Source organism: Equus asinus, chromosome 1 (genome assembly GCF_041296235.1).
Source record: "Equus asinus isolate D_3611 breed Donkey chromosome 1, EquAss-T2T_v2, whole genome shotgun sequence".
In the NCBI taxonomy this organism is placed as follows: Eukaryota; Metazoa; Chordata; class Mammalia; order Perissodactyla; family Equidae; genus Equus; species Equus asinus.
The window spans coordinates 151,808,067-151,822,998 of NC_091790.1; the positions used below are offsets into that span (position 1 = coordinate 151,808,067).

Below are 14,932 nucleotides of genomic sequence, written 5' to 3' on the forward strand. Positions count from 1 at the left end.
ATCAAACTGAAATGCTTCTGCACAGCAAAAACAAAACAAAACAAAACAAAAAGACACCAAAAAGAAAAACAAACAATCAACAAATGAAAAGACAACCTACATAATGGAAGAAAATATTTGTAAATCATATATCTATTAATGGGTAAATATCCAAAACAGATAATGAACTTATACAACTCAGCAAAAAAACAAATAATAGGATTTAAAAATGAGCAAAGGACATGAATAGACATTTTTCCAAAGAAGACATTTAGATAGCCAACAAGCACATGAAAAGATCTTCAACATCATTAATCATCAGGGAAATTAACAAATTAACACCATAATGAGCTATCACCTTGCATCTATTTGAATGTCTATTATCAAAAAGACAAGATCATAAGTGTTGATGAGGATGTGGAGAAAAGGGAACTCTTGTGCACTCTTGGTGGGAATGTAAATTAGTACACAGCCACTATGGAAAACAGTATGGAGTTTCTCAAAAAATTAAAAATAGAACTACCATATGATCCAGCAATCCCACTTTTGGATATATGTATCCAAAGGAAATGAAATCACTTTCTCAAAGAGATATTTGCACCTCCGAGTTCATTGCAGCACTATTCACAACAGCCAAGACGTGAAAACAACCTAAGTGTTCATGTATAGATGAATGGATAAAGAAAATGTAGCATATATATCCAATGGAATACTATACAGCCTTAAAAAAGAAAGAAATCCTGCCTTTTGGGTGAATAGGTTGTGACTTTTTTGTCAGGAAGACCAAAATTTCTTCCCTGAGAAGAATAATAAAAGAGGTCAGAATGCTCCCCTTTCTTGGAAAGATTGCCTGTTTGTGCTTTCAGGGCACCTTGGGCAACCTTTGTCATCAATATCCAAGGCAAAATGAGCCATGCTACCTCTCAGGGTCCAGGACTTTCAGGAAATCAAAAAGGGACTTCTTAGGCAAAGAGCAGGAGCAGTGCCAGTGATAGAGGTGTTACTTGGTTTTGAATTTGAAAGGGGATAAAACATAAATGAAACTCTCATGTTTTAAAAAGAGGCTTCCTAAGGATCCATTTTCTAACCTGACAATAATGCAGCTGGTGTCATGCAGCTTCTACTTCACTGTCTGGAATAAAATAACTAAAATATGCTCTTGCCTACAGAATGGAAGCATTCGTAATTTTGGTAGACCTTAGAATACCTTTCTACCCTTCCTGTAATAACTTTATAATAAAATTTAGGAGTATTTGTAAGACAGAGATTCATGTCAGACTTGTTCATTCCTATATCCCTTGCACTTAGCACAGTGTCTGGCACAGACTGGACTACCATAGATGGTTACAGAGGGAGAGTGGAAGGGAAGGGAGGAAAGGCTTAGAAATTGAACATGAAGCCTGCCACTTTAAAGGGAGCAAATCTCTGTAGCTGTCTTAAAGAAGAAATTAAAAAAATGTCTTTAAAAATTTTTGGCATCTTTAGGGGAACACATTGCTTTTGTACTATTTGATACAAAGAGTAGGCCTGGATGCCCTTTTAGAGAAAATGTCATATAATTTTAATCATAAATAACGTTCACTAGACTTGACTGATTCTTAATTCATGTAATTTGAGCATTCTCTACTTCACCTGCTATTCTCAAAGGAAAGCCTCTAGTTTTCTTTGTGTAACACTGAACTGGCGTACTAGCGTAGGTAATCATATATCTGGTACCAGAAGCTATAGTTGAATGAATAAGTGACTGTTATTAAGCATGCTTTTAGTTCATAAAAGTTTACCTTTAAAATGAACTGAGAACAGGAAGTTAAGCCTTTCATACCTTTGTGTCATACCTCATTGTTGTAACTTAATGTACTGATACAGCTCCATTATTCAAATATTAACAGCGACTCAAAGATCAGACATTCTCATTTAAGGCACAAACATAGGAAAAAGTAGATCTGCTAAGTATGAATGTTTATGAGCATAAGCAACAAACTGCTGACTAGATTGCAAATTTGAAGCCCCCAAAATTACTTGATGAATAATCCATTGGTTAAGTAAGCAATCCGAGTTCTGTGTGATTTTGATTTTATCCAACAACATAACAAAAAAGAACAGTACACACAAAGTCAGAAGAAAATTTTGGTTTCAATAAAAAATTTAGCATATTATAGCAATGCAATCCCAGGCAAGTAACTAGTCTCAAAAAGTACACAACAGTCAGAAGGCTATTATGTGGGGAGTGGTTATAAAACTTACAAAACACAACATAGACTTACGAAAAAATGGGTTTTCTTCATGTAACGTATTTATAATTCTGTTCCTCACATGGAAATTCTTATCTAGCCAGTGCTCTTTTGTGATTATTCGGTTATTTTGTGATGATGAATTTATTTCTTTTTATGATTTATTAACACTTTACAACTATTTCATTATTTAACCTATCCATGACCAAACTAGAATGCCCTGTATTCTCTAATATATTGTGCTGTGGTTTGACCTTTCCGACAATGTAGAGAGAATGAGAGATGGCAGTAACAGGACTGATGAGGGAAGCTGTTACTTTGGTAACTTATTTAAAAAATAACTATACATGAGGTTTAACTTATTATTTAAACTACATTTGATTAAATCAACCTATATTATTTTAAATACTATTGGTTATACTTCTATCATTTTATATGAAACAAACAATTTTCCAGACAAGATTTTTTAAAAAGATACAAAATATTTCCTTAATTAAATGTGAAAAATAAGTTCCTGAAAATTAAAAGCTTTCACATGCACATGCCTATTTAACTAAAAATCATGACAGTGCCAAGAGTTCTTGACATCCAACCATACATTGATTTCCAAATGAGAATAATTATACCTTCAGGTAGGCAGATAGAGTATTATGCAGAAATGCAGACCTGCTGTTGAGTCCAGTTGGCCTTGTGCCATGATGTGTCAGATACAAATAAATAAGCCAAGTAATATATTGCTTTCTCATTCAAAGGTTTGGAAGATGTGCTGCTACCTACACTTTTACGGAACAATGCGTTAATATTTCTATGTTCACTTTTTTAAGAATATATATCTTTATTATATTGCTTTATTTTCTTAGAGTTTACTTTCTTGCATTCAAACTAGATTTATTACCTGTCTACTTATTATATGTGTTCAATTCCCTTATCTGTCATTTATTTTATCTCTTTATTTATTATCTATGATAATAAATATTTAATTGGAAAAAAGTACTCCTGATGGAGGAATAATTCATAACATTATTCCCATCGTGCAGAATGTCATTTTAATTTGTATTTTGAATAATTTTACAAAGCTGGAGTCCCTGGAGCTTCAAGTCTATTTTGACATCTGCTTAATTCATCTGCTTAATAACCAAGTTATGATGAAACAGTTGTGCTGTCAAAAGAAATGATTGGTGCTGTACTATTCTTAGTTGCATTGCCTTCTGTTTCCCACCATCTAGACTTTCATAGAAATCTAACAAACAAAGGACATAACCAAGTGTTTGGAGTATAGGATCATCAAATACCTTCTGCATTATCTGGCCAGGTATTTAGCTGTATCTTTAAAATGTCAATGATTTGGATAAAATGAGAAAAGTCCAGCTGTGATCTCAGTATTCTTTTTTCTTAAAATACTGGTCTTGCACCACTTTTTTTTTTAGCTTTTTTCTTAAGCTAAGTTTGTGCAAATACCTATCTTTAGACATAGTTGGTGAATGAAATACTATTACTAATATTCTATTTAATAGAGTTATACAATTTATGTGAGATTTTCAATAAAAATTGGATTTCAAATCAACTAGCATTTATGAGTCCTACTCTGTACCAAGTATTCTATATACTTTAATTTATAAAGTCTCATTTAAACCTCAATATAAACCATTGTTAGTTAACAGGGCATGCCACCGCTACTACTATCAATACCAAGAACAAACAGCTTTGAGGGCCAGGCTGAAATTACTGGGGAGAATTACAGTAAAAACAAAATAGAATGCTGGCACTAGAAGACAGCTGGAGCAGGCAGTTACTAAGAATGGGCTTCAGGCACAGCAAACAGGCAGAAGTCCATTAATCAACATTGGGAATGGATACAGGGCAGGAACTGGTCAACACCAGAGTATGTAAGGGTAAGAGTTGCATAGATTTATCTGGCAGTGGATCACGTTGGTCTTGAAGATTGGCATGGAGATCTGCCTTCAAGCAGGAGGCAATTGAACTCAAGCCTTCAGATATACACCATTTGGGATAAAACAAGGAGAAGCCATTCTACCATGTTCACAGTGTACTCCATTTTTATGCCTCATTTCTGGTATTTTTTCCCTCAGGCTCATCCATACTCAGTCCATCTCTACAGCTGAGCAAGAAGCAGACTGGAGTTCACTGCCTCTCACAGTGAACTGGGTACTAAACTTAAGTCAATGCTCAGTATCCAAACCCCTCACCTACAGTTGGATCTACTGAGGGCTGGACGTCCCTAATACTTGACTACTTCTCCTTGTCTTAGCACAGCTTTCTGGACTTCACCTTGCCTGCCTGCCTAAGCCTGTTATATTCGAGACCCTCTATGTCTAATGAGACCTCAATTCCTGGCTCTTCCTGCTCAATCCAGTCCTGTAGCCATCCATGTGTTACACTTACAATCACTCTTGGCTTCTCCTCTCCAACTACTCAGGAGACTATGGTGGGATGGCTAGAGAAGAGGACACCACTCCCAGGAAGTTTATTAAGGAATGGCCTCCATGAATAAGCAATAGGGAAATCCCTTCAAGACTGAGCAGACATGAGCTATAGGAGATTCCACAAGTGGAGAAGTTCCTAAGGTGCTTCCACAGACTATAATGTTGGCATCAGCATTTTCTCACTTTGATTCCCACAGGCTAATATGCAGCCTGTAAGAAGATGCTAATCTCCCTTTCAAAACTCAAGCCTCAGCTGCCCTGGCACACAGAGGATAATTTTAAAATTCCAAGAAGGAAACAAAAGTAATCAGTTACAGAATATCCTAATAGCTTTTGGTTAATTTTTCAGATTTCAGAATTCTTGTTCCAAGACAAATGAATTCTATCCTAGAAGGGCTGACACAACTTCACAGTTCTCTTGCCTGTAGGACAGGTATGGATTTAACAAGTATACATCCAGATATCAATGCGACTTAGTTTAATATCTTGTTCTATCTACTCTAGAAATCTCCTTACCACAAAAGTCAGAATATACATCTTTATTTTGTATTTAAGATTCTCTTATGGTATAAATTCTCTCCATTCTCCTTCCAAAAATAGTAACTGGGTTCAGAATGAAGCTAACATGTCCTCAGACATGGGGGTAGAGCATATGAGTTTCTAGGTGTCATATCACTCCTGCTTGGTCTCTGAGTTGGTCTCTATCATGGCTACTTCTGCAATGGTGCAACCACGTGGCCACTGAGCAGCCTTCTGAATTGAGGTTATCCTGCTTGGTCTTTAGAGTGCATCCTGTTACCATTGCTGATGTCCATGGACTTTGCCCTAGCCTCCAGTAACAAGGATTCCTTACTCTATAGTCTATATGGCTATAGTAGTCCTGCTGATGATCACCAGGGCATGTAGCATTTATGAATGGCCTTGGGGGCCTAAAATTTTTGTTTTATTTCTTCACACCACACCAAAGTGGGACTTTGCTCAGGCTGACCTTTTTTGATACCTTCTTCAACTATTGCTATGTAAATGTTCCTGGCATTTCAGATGCATGGGACTTGTTTGTGAAACTTTCTGTTTTCTGAGGCTATGCCCAGGAAAGCAAGGCATCAGCCCCAATGGTCTTTGTAATCCCCAAACTTACTTATATGTTGTTAATTCCTTCTTTGGGATTCACCCTTAAGTGGAGAATCAGAACACTAGGGCCTGATCTTTGGTTCTTCTCTTTGTCTTTGTCCCGGGCTCTATCTCTCAGTGACCAGATGGGCTTTCCTCTTTTTATGTACCAAACAATTTCCTTGCATTGCATCTTTTTTCCTCCTGTTCCATAGGTCTATCATATAAATTGCCTGATCCTCTTCAAGCTATATGCCTGCTTTGCGAGTTCTGAGAAAATCATCCCCTTCTCGAGCAAGACAGGCATTTTGAATGATCAAAATTTCTTGTTTTCACACTACAAAAAATATTCCACTTTTAAATTCAAAGCCAATGCATCCCTGTTTGTAACAAGGCTATACTTTCCTCACGAAGCAATGCATGCTATTGATCCAGTGGTTTGCAAAACCAGATACCTAAGAACTGGGGATGGCTGGGAGCTAAAACACATTGATTTGACGTCTCAAAATTGGTATCTCTGTAATTCCTCCCATCTTCCCATTTATCTTTCTATGTTATATATTTCCCACCACATAAGTACAATCACTGGACATACTTGGCCCTCAGGGAATGACAAAAATCAAACTCTAGCCTCCTTAGACCCTCCCTCTCAGTAAATGATTAGTGGAGTTACAGAGGCTCACATCAGAGCTTCCATTTCACCTTGTCTATTACAAGAGCACAGTTTAGTAATACCTTAATTGGGCAATAACCATAACAAATAATTAACATATAATACATACATATTAATAAAAAAGCACACACATGGAAGAGTTATTCTGTTACACACAGTAGATTAAAATTAAAATGAAATCTTAACTCTTTATAGAGAAAGAAAAATGCACTAATCAAGAAAGAATTACTACATAAATTACTAGGCAAACCTCCAAGGAACAGAATTTTACCTTTCTATTGTCAGCAGAGCAATTTGATTTTAGAGCTGCCCAAAGGTTAGGCCTGAAGTGTGTTAGCTGATGAACCCTGTGAATATAAAGGAAAACCCAACGCTACTATTTATTGAATGCCTAAGTGCCCTTGGTTGAATCTTCATTATTTCACTTGGTTCTCACAACAACCCTGCAAAGTGAGCAAAACTTCATTTTTAAAGATGAAGAGATGAAGTCCCCAATCACCAGCAAAACTACAGTTGGACTCATTTCTGAGAGATGATAGAGCCCTCAAAGTGGAATTGAAGCAAGTTCATGGACTTACTCCAAAATCTTCCTGTGGGAGATAAGGAATTAGAAACGTGCTCCACCACCTCCAAATATAGTGCCAGTAAGAATTCTACTTTCGCCTCTAAACTTACTCTTTAGATTCAGCTTTCAGTTCTTGTTACTTGAGATTTAGTATTGGTTGACTACTATTCAAGTCAACTGATACTTCAGTCAGTTCATTAGTGAATAGACTGGCTTCTATTAAAAAATGCAGTCTCTTTAGAGAAAGTGGCTCAGCAGGATTTGAATGGTCACTGGGGAGGAGCACTCCCCTTTCAGTAGAATAAAGTCACTCAGTGTGACCCCTCTCTTCAGTCTGTGAAAGAAACTAAAGTTGAAAGCAAACAGAGAAGCAGAAAGAACTGGAGAAAAAAGGAATACTCAGCAGTGGTCTTCTCTCCTTTCGGTCCTTTCCTCTCAGAGTTCCATGCAATTGTATATCTCTGTCTCCTACTTCTCTAAATTTCATTTTAAATACACTGTAGCAATATTAATAGATATTAGGATAGCTTTGATTTCTATGTTCTTAAGTGATTGAAAGGTAGCACTAGGAAATGTTGCTCTGGCATGTTTCTACTGAAGATGCAATAGGGAGCAAGGATAGTATCTGCTTTTTATCTTTCGCTGTGTTTATTTTATTGAATCTTCTAATATCCCCTCAAAGGTTGGTGAAGGTCAGGTTTTATTATTTTCATTTACAGGTTGGAGGAAGAGTAAAGCTCAGTTGGGTGTTGAATGTCATACCAGAAGCAAGCAGAACATACAGGAGTATACGGCCTAGGTCTCTGACCAGGAGAAAATACACAAACCCAGCATTTTTCAAAGAATTACCCATGGGTTCCAAGAGATATTTTTGTAAAAATGGTTTCTTAGTCAAATATATTTGAGTAATCTCCCATAATAACTCTGTGCCTCTAGACATAAACAGTGCACACATTAAAGGTTCTGCGAAGTCCTGCAATTAAAAAGTAACAAAAATGTTATTTAACTCAGCATCATTTTCTATATTACTTTTTGTCTTTTGTTTTTTTAGTAAGTATTTGTTTATACTAATAAAACACACTTTGGGAAATGCTCCACTAAAACTTACCATCTCTTTTTTACCTCATGTTATGATATAAGACCAAAAAAAACACTTGTCTCAGACAAGGGCACATCTAAATTATCATCAAGGGGAAAGAGAAGGTGAGAGGAAGAGAGAGAGACACAGAGACACAGAAAGATGCTTCTTATTTTTCTATTCTGGTGAATGGTTATTTTCAACTATAGCACTTCTCGCCAGACCAGTCCCTCTGCTCTAATTAGTTTGATCTATTTCACTGTCCTTCAGTCTCATTAATTGGATTCTAGTCCTTCATTTAGCAACAAAAAGAGCACGTATTACGCTACTAGGCACTGTGTTGGTCACAGAGAGACAGAAGTTCAAGCACAGTTCTTGTTCTGGAGAAGCTCTGTACCTACTAAAAGGGGAGGCAGACAAGCCCAGAGGCGGAACACCCACCACAGGGGGGAGAAGGAAATCTTGCTGTAGGAGGTGGGACATGGCTTTCTCTTGCTTCTTCAATGGTAACATTCTAGAAAACAGTGCTTGCTGATATGGTTGCTAAGTAGACGTTAGCAAAACAAATTGTGGAGAATAAGAAAGCTTAAAGAGAAATATCTACCAGAGCATGTAGGTGACGAAAGCAGAGTTCATTTGGAACATTGCATGATCAGATCTTAGGGTACTAGCTGAAGAACCATGGAGATATATACATATATATATAACATGGTAAGGAGTATGAATTTTATCCTGAAGAGAATACAGTTATTGATTATATTTCACTTTTAGTCATTTTAAGTCCCTTTAAACCCCTAAAGATTCTTCTGCTTTTTACAACTGCTTTTTCTCAAACCTTGAATATTCTCTCTCTTTCTGTGGACATGTCCAAAGTCTATCCATACATCCAGGCCAAAATATTTAAGTCCATTACACCACAACTTCCTTACCTGCAGCCACCGAACTTTTTCCTCCTATGAATTTCTCTGCTATTCACTGACTGTATAATTTACATATTGCCTTATCAGTTACCCTTGTGTAAATATGTGTGCTTTCTACAGAGGCTATGGCAAACACCTCAAAAGCAAGGAACCATAGGGTGTATCCTTGGAACACTGTGGTTGTTCGGGTGATCCCCACCTCCTACCATTCATTCCCTTGCATAATTCTCTTCCCTCAAACCTGGGCTGGACCTAGTGACTCACTTCCTACAAACAGAACACTGTAAAAGTGACAGGGTGTTGTTTCCCAGAACAAGTTACAAAAAGACTCTGGCTTCTGTCTTTCTCTCCTTCTCTTGCTCTTTTCCTTGTTCACTTTGAGGGAAGTCACCTGCCATGTTGTGGGCTGTGTTATGGAGAGGCCCATGTGACAACGAAGTGATATCTCCAGCCAGCAGCCTTTGAGGCCTGCCAACAGCCAAATGAGCCATGAGTGAGCTTGAAAGCTGCCAAACCTACTCTAGGAGAACCTTGAGATGACTACAGCCCCAGAGGACATTTGATTGCCACCTTGTGAGAGACTCTGAACCACAGGCACCCACCTAACCTGAACTCAGATCTCTACCCTCAGAAATGAAAATAATAAATATGTATTGTTTTAAGCTACTACATTTTGGGGTAATTTATTATATGGGCATAGATAACTAATAAAACACCTAAAGTAACAAGCTACAAAATAAGTATAAAATATTTCTCAGGAAAGTTGGATAGATAAATGGAAGAATATATTGCAAATAATTGGTCTAATATTTATTGAATGAAGGAATCCAAGGATAGATATTCATAAAACTTCCTTCAGGTTTATTTTGGATTAAAATAAAAGCACAAACTGGTCTTAATAGCATACAAATCCTTTTGCTTTCATTCCCTTGTTTATTTCAACTGGAGAAATGAGTTACCACTGTGAACTTCTGCTTAAACATTTTCTGAGTTTTTATGTAAATTGTGGAATTGAGAGATATGGAAGATCCACCCAACAGGGAATATAGCTCTTCTCCCACACAGTCATGGCTGTTTCCATTGAATAGTGAAAACATCTACCAGGAAGGCATTGATGGACTTAGTGCTCCTGGGATCTATGGTGCAAGAAGGAGAAAGTAGGGCATCTATTTAAAGAACTGGGATTCACCATCTCTTCCACAAGTGGTAACCATGGAATGTGCTGTTGATTGAAAGATTTGTCATATGTTCCCCTAAACTATCAAGTTCTTGAGGCACAAGGGCATTCCACATAACTGCCTTTCCTGGTGCTCCTTTCTCATTCCAGTAAAGAAAGAAGAACGAATCTACTGAACGCTACCATCTATACTATACTCTAGTGGCCTTTTTTTTTTTTTTTAATGTGTCAGTTATTTAATTAGGTTCTTCCTAAGAAACTGAGAACATCAATTTGTTAGAACAAACTCCATTTGTGAGAGATGACACAGAGCATAGGTAGCCCTGGAGCTAAAGAAAAGAACAGCTTTGATTTTTGGCAGAATTTGTAAGTTCACAGCTTTCTGATCAACCTTGTGCTGCTCTATAAGCTCGTATTTCTCCTTTTGTGTGCACGGGAGAAAGACATTTCTTCTACCCACTCTGGGTTCTTCTGGCTGGAGAACGAATTAAGTTCACATGAGACAGAATAACAGGAGAAAATTAAACAAAGCCTTATAACATGTATACATGAGAGAGGCTCAGGCAAAGTGAGCAACTCGCCAAAATGGCTGAAGCCACCACCTTAAATATCATCTTCAGCTAAAGACAAAGGAGGATGTTGGGGGTGGGGGGAAGTGGATCACGGGAGATTACCACACAAGTACAGTAAACAAGGGTCAGGGGGTTATGCAGACTTGAGTCCTTGCCTTCCACATTGATGAGAATTTCTAGAGATAAGGTCATTCCTCCTTCCTGGTACAGAGAGGGAGACACCTTTACAGATGGAGATTTCCTTTACAATATAAATGTCTCTTAACAAAGGGTAAGTAAATTCTACTTTTCAGAGTTTCTTTCCTGTCTGCAGTTTTTAAAAGTAATCAGCTCCAAATAATCCTCATGCCAAAGAGACAACGTTGGGGTGGCTAATCCCAGTCACCTACTCATGCTGAAGACCTCACTCACATTCCTGGTGTCTGGACTTACCAAGCTTCTTCTTTCTGAAGTAAGCATTGTGAGATATTGTGGGATTTTCACATTACTGATATCAATTTTGGTGGAGGTGGAGATGACAAATTTCTGGTGTGTTCTACACAGAGGAACTCAACTGAGGATCAGAGGCCCAGTCAAAAGTAGCAAGCCACTGCTCAGCTGCTTCAGGAAAATCACCCTCTTGCCTCTGTGGTGCCCAGTGAGGATGCTCAGAATTGTCCTGGGAGTGATGCTAGCTTGGAGTTTTCTCACATGCTGACTGAAGGGATTTTTGAAGTGGCTCAATAGCTTTTCAGGCACATCTTCAGTAGGATAATATCTAGGTATTTTGTGAAGTTAACCACTTGAGTACCACCATTCTTGTCACCACCAACTGGAAAGAGTGGCTAAATATATGGGTGCTTTATATAACATAGGAAAGAGAGCCAGTAGCTGTATAGTTCATATAGCACACCAAACTCTATGCCAAATTGTATGACATATAATTTAGAACTTCTAGTTCAAGTTATAAAAAAGAGATACATGGGGAAGAAGGAAGGGGAAAAAAACACTGAACTTCTTTCCCAAAAAAACCAAATAGATTGTTGCTGAAAATTCCTAACTATTACTATTATTATTCTCAATCTCATCATTTAATACCTATTTAGTTTATTTCACAGTTTATACAATGTATTATGGATGACACAAAATAAGTCTGTATATTAACAGGGAAGTTGGCATCCATTTTATTCTCACGATGATAATGTTAAATCAGCTATGTTAAGTTTGTTGGTCAAGGTCAAACAACCAGTAAGTGGCAGAACTAAGTCTAGCATCCATGTCTCCTAATGCTTAAAATTACACTGAGTTGATAAGAACTAAATAAGTTAACAGCTGAGTGAAGAAAAGGTCTTCAGTACAGGCTGGTTCATTGAATCAAGGGTTACAAAACCTCAAAAGATGGGAAAGAGGTTAATAACTAAAGGATTTCAGTGAATTATTCTAATTATTCCTCTAATCAGAACAATGAATTAACTATCTAATCTATGAGTAAAGAAAGGTTGATTTTAGGTTGATAAGTATTCCAGGATTACAAATAGCCAAGTTAACCCATTTCCTTGAATAACTATGCATTTATTCAATCAACTTCTAGCTAATTGAATAATCATCATCTAGAGAGCCTATAAAAATAAATATTCCAGGTTTTGATATTGTACTATAGTTATGCAAGATATTACCATTGGGATAAACTGGCTGAAGGGTACATGAGACCTCCCTTCCTGTGAATCTATAGTAATTTCAAAGTAAAAAGTTAAAAAATGGAGATAGAAAAAAGAGATAGAGGATAGATAATTTGATAGATGGAGGGATAGCTAGATAGATAGACAAACAGATAGATATTTCAGGGTTTCACCCTCAAAGATTCTTACTCAGTAAATTTGGAGTGGGACCCAATAATCCATATTTTTCAATCAGTGCTTTGGATGATTCTGATGTGCTGCTGTGTTTGGCAACCACTGGATTCCCCAATACAATACTTCTACAGAAGTCAGAGGAAGTTTTCAGATAATTTCCTTTCAATAAAGGATTACTCAATTACTGTGACATTTCTGACAGTCAGGGGAACACTAAGTATCTGTCCATCTCCTACCCCACACCCACTTCCGCACCCAGGTATGACTGAATAACTTTACCCTTGTCTCCCAATCTTCTATCACCTCCATACTCTCTCTCTCTCCTAGACGTCATCAGTCATAGAGAACCAATCAACACCCTAGCCTTGCAGCTTCTGGATCTCCTCAGTACCAGCAACCTCCATCACTATTCCACTGGTCTATATAAATTTGTGTTGTGTAGAATGGAAATGAACAACCCAAATGTTGCTTTCAGCAGCTCAGTGTGAAGCCCAACTTCATAGCCCTTTGAGCCTAAGGACTTTAGCGTCCAGGGCCAAGAGTCTGTAGTGAACCTTCATGCAAGGCTCTGAGGTCCCTAATAACAAAGGCTTAAAGTCCAGGTTCACACCCTGGTCTAGTTTGTGCTAGAACCAATGGAAATGGCTTCTAGGGCTAGAAGTTACCATATTAAAATGCAAATATTTATTGGGGCACAACACTGTAAACTGTTATTAAATAGGCCAGCAGTTTAGTATGAAGAAAAAATTATTAGAAATGCAGGTTTCTGGATCCTGGTTCTCTCAGGATTCTGATTCAGTAAGTTTAGGAGACGATCCAGGATTCTACATTTTGACACATTGTATACTGACCATATTCAATGAAATTTTAACCTGAAGGTTTAAATGCAGATAAATTAGCTGCTAATCTAGAATAGATGCTGCAGATATAATTAGCATCTGACACTATGAGAACCAGGAGAAAGTACAAAAGTTGTCCTTTGAATATTAGGTTTCTGAAGAGGTCCCTGTTTGGAGAGTCTATGGGGGATAAAGTGAAGAATTGGGAAGAGCGCAGCTCAAAACAGAAAGGGAGAAGAGAGGGAATGAAGAAAGCCTTAGTCTATGTAACGGCGTTCTTTAGGACTGACTTTGCCTCTGTGGGGGTTGGCATGGAGATGGAGCTTTGGGAAACATTCTCTCTCAACTACAGAATTGTTTCTGCTTTCTTACATAGAGCGATGGACCAGGAGAGGAGAGAGGAAGTCATGACATTCTCATGGAATGATATGAATAAATCTGGCTAATATGTGAAAGAACTAAGATATAAACAGAACTCAAACAAGATTTTCAGCACAAAAGACCAAAACTGGGCAGCTTCCCTCTTATGCCTTTGTTTCTCTAGGAGGCTGAAAGAACTGAGTGCTTTCTCTGCCCCATTGTTATTATTAACAATAATTCCCAGGGGTAGTCTCATACCAAAGGGATCAGGCTCAGAAGTAGAAAATGATTCAGTAATTTCATTTTAAGTCTTATCCAAAAGTGTATTCGATCCCTGGGCTCTTTGTACTTGCAAAAACTTAATTTGCTTACCAGATAAAATGTTTGTTCTTACTTGTCTGCTGTATTAGTTACATTCCAAGCAGCAGACAAAAACCACACAGTAATTTAAATGGGGAAAATTTGGTATAAATAAACAGCAACAGAAAATTGGAGTAACTAGGAATTAGCTAAAGGGGGGGACTCTAAGGGATACCCTAGGCCTGCTGAGGGAGAGCACTCAAAGAAGAAACAAACTTGGAGGGAGAGAATTCTCCTCAAACCTGGGACTCAGATCTCCTTGGAGAGGGTATAATCGAAGCCCATCGGTTGTTGGAGAAGTTCACTTGGTTATTCCAGGCCAGAGAGGGTCCCCACTTGTCAGTTAGACCAACTAATAACTGCCTACTAGCATAGTGATTAAATTCTCTCGGGAGCTACCTGTTTAGGTTGTTATTGACTTGCAGGAAAGCCAGCTTGGGCACCATCCGGACTCATGGAAAGCCATCTGGATGTGCTGGGGATATGAGAAAGGGTTGCTGTTGACTCACTGGGAAACAAGCTGGTGAATCCATAGAACTTGTTCGCTGCCCTCAGGAAGGCCATCAAACTTGTGTCTGGAAACCACCCAAGGTGGAGTTTGTGCTGGGGGAAGCTGGGGAGGTACCACTTGTGCTTGATGCCAGGACACTGCTGAAAAAAGTCACTTGTTCTGCAGGAGCTCAACTAAATGAGCACACCTGAACAAGGAAGGAAAAAACTCTCTCCTCCAACCCCTGTATTGACAGTGTTTCCTGCTTTACTATCATAGAGCAGGGAAAAAGGGTGAATTTG

At 38.0% G+C, this 14,932-nt stretch overlaps 1 pseudogene; it reads right to left on the bottom strand.

Annotated features, from left to right (window-relative positions):
• Positions 1–10,428: 10,428 nt before the first annotated feature.
• Positions 10,429–14,586, bottom strand: LOC123288230 (large ribosomal subunit protein eL6-like; annotated as a pseudogene).
• Positions 14,587–14,932: the final 346 nt, after the last annotated feature.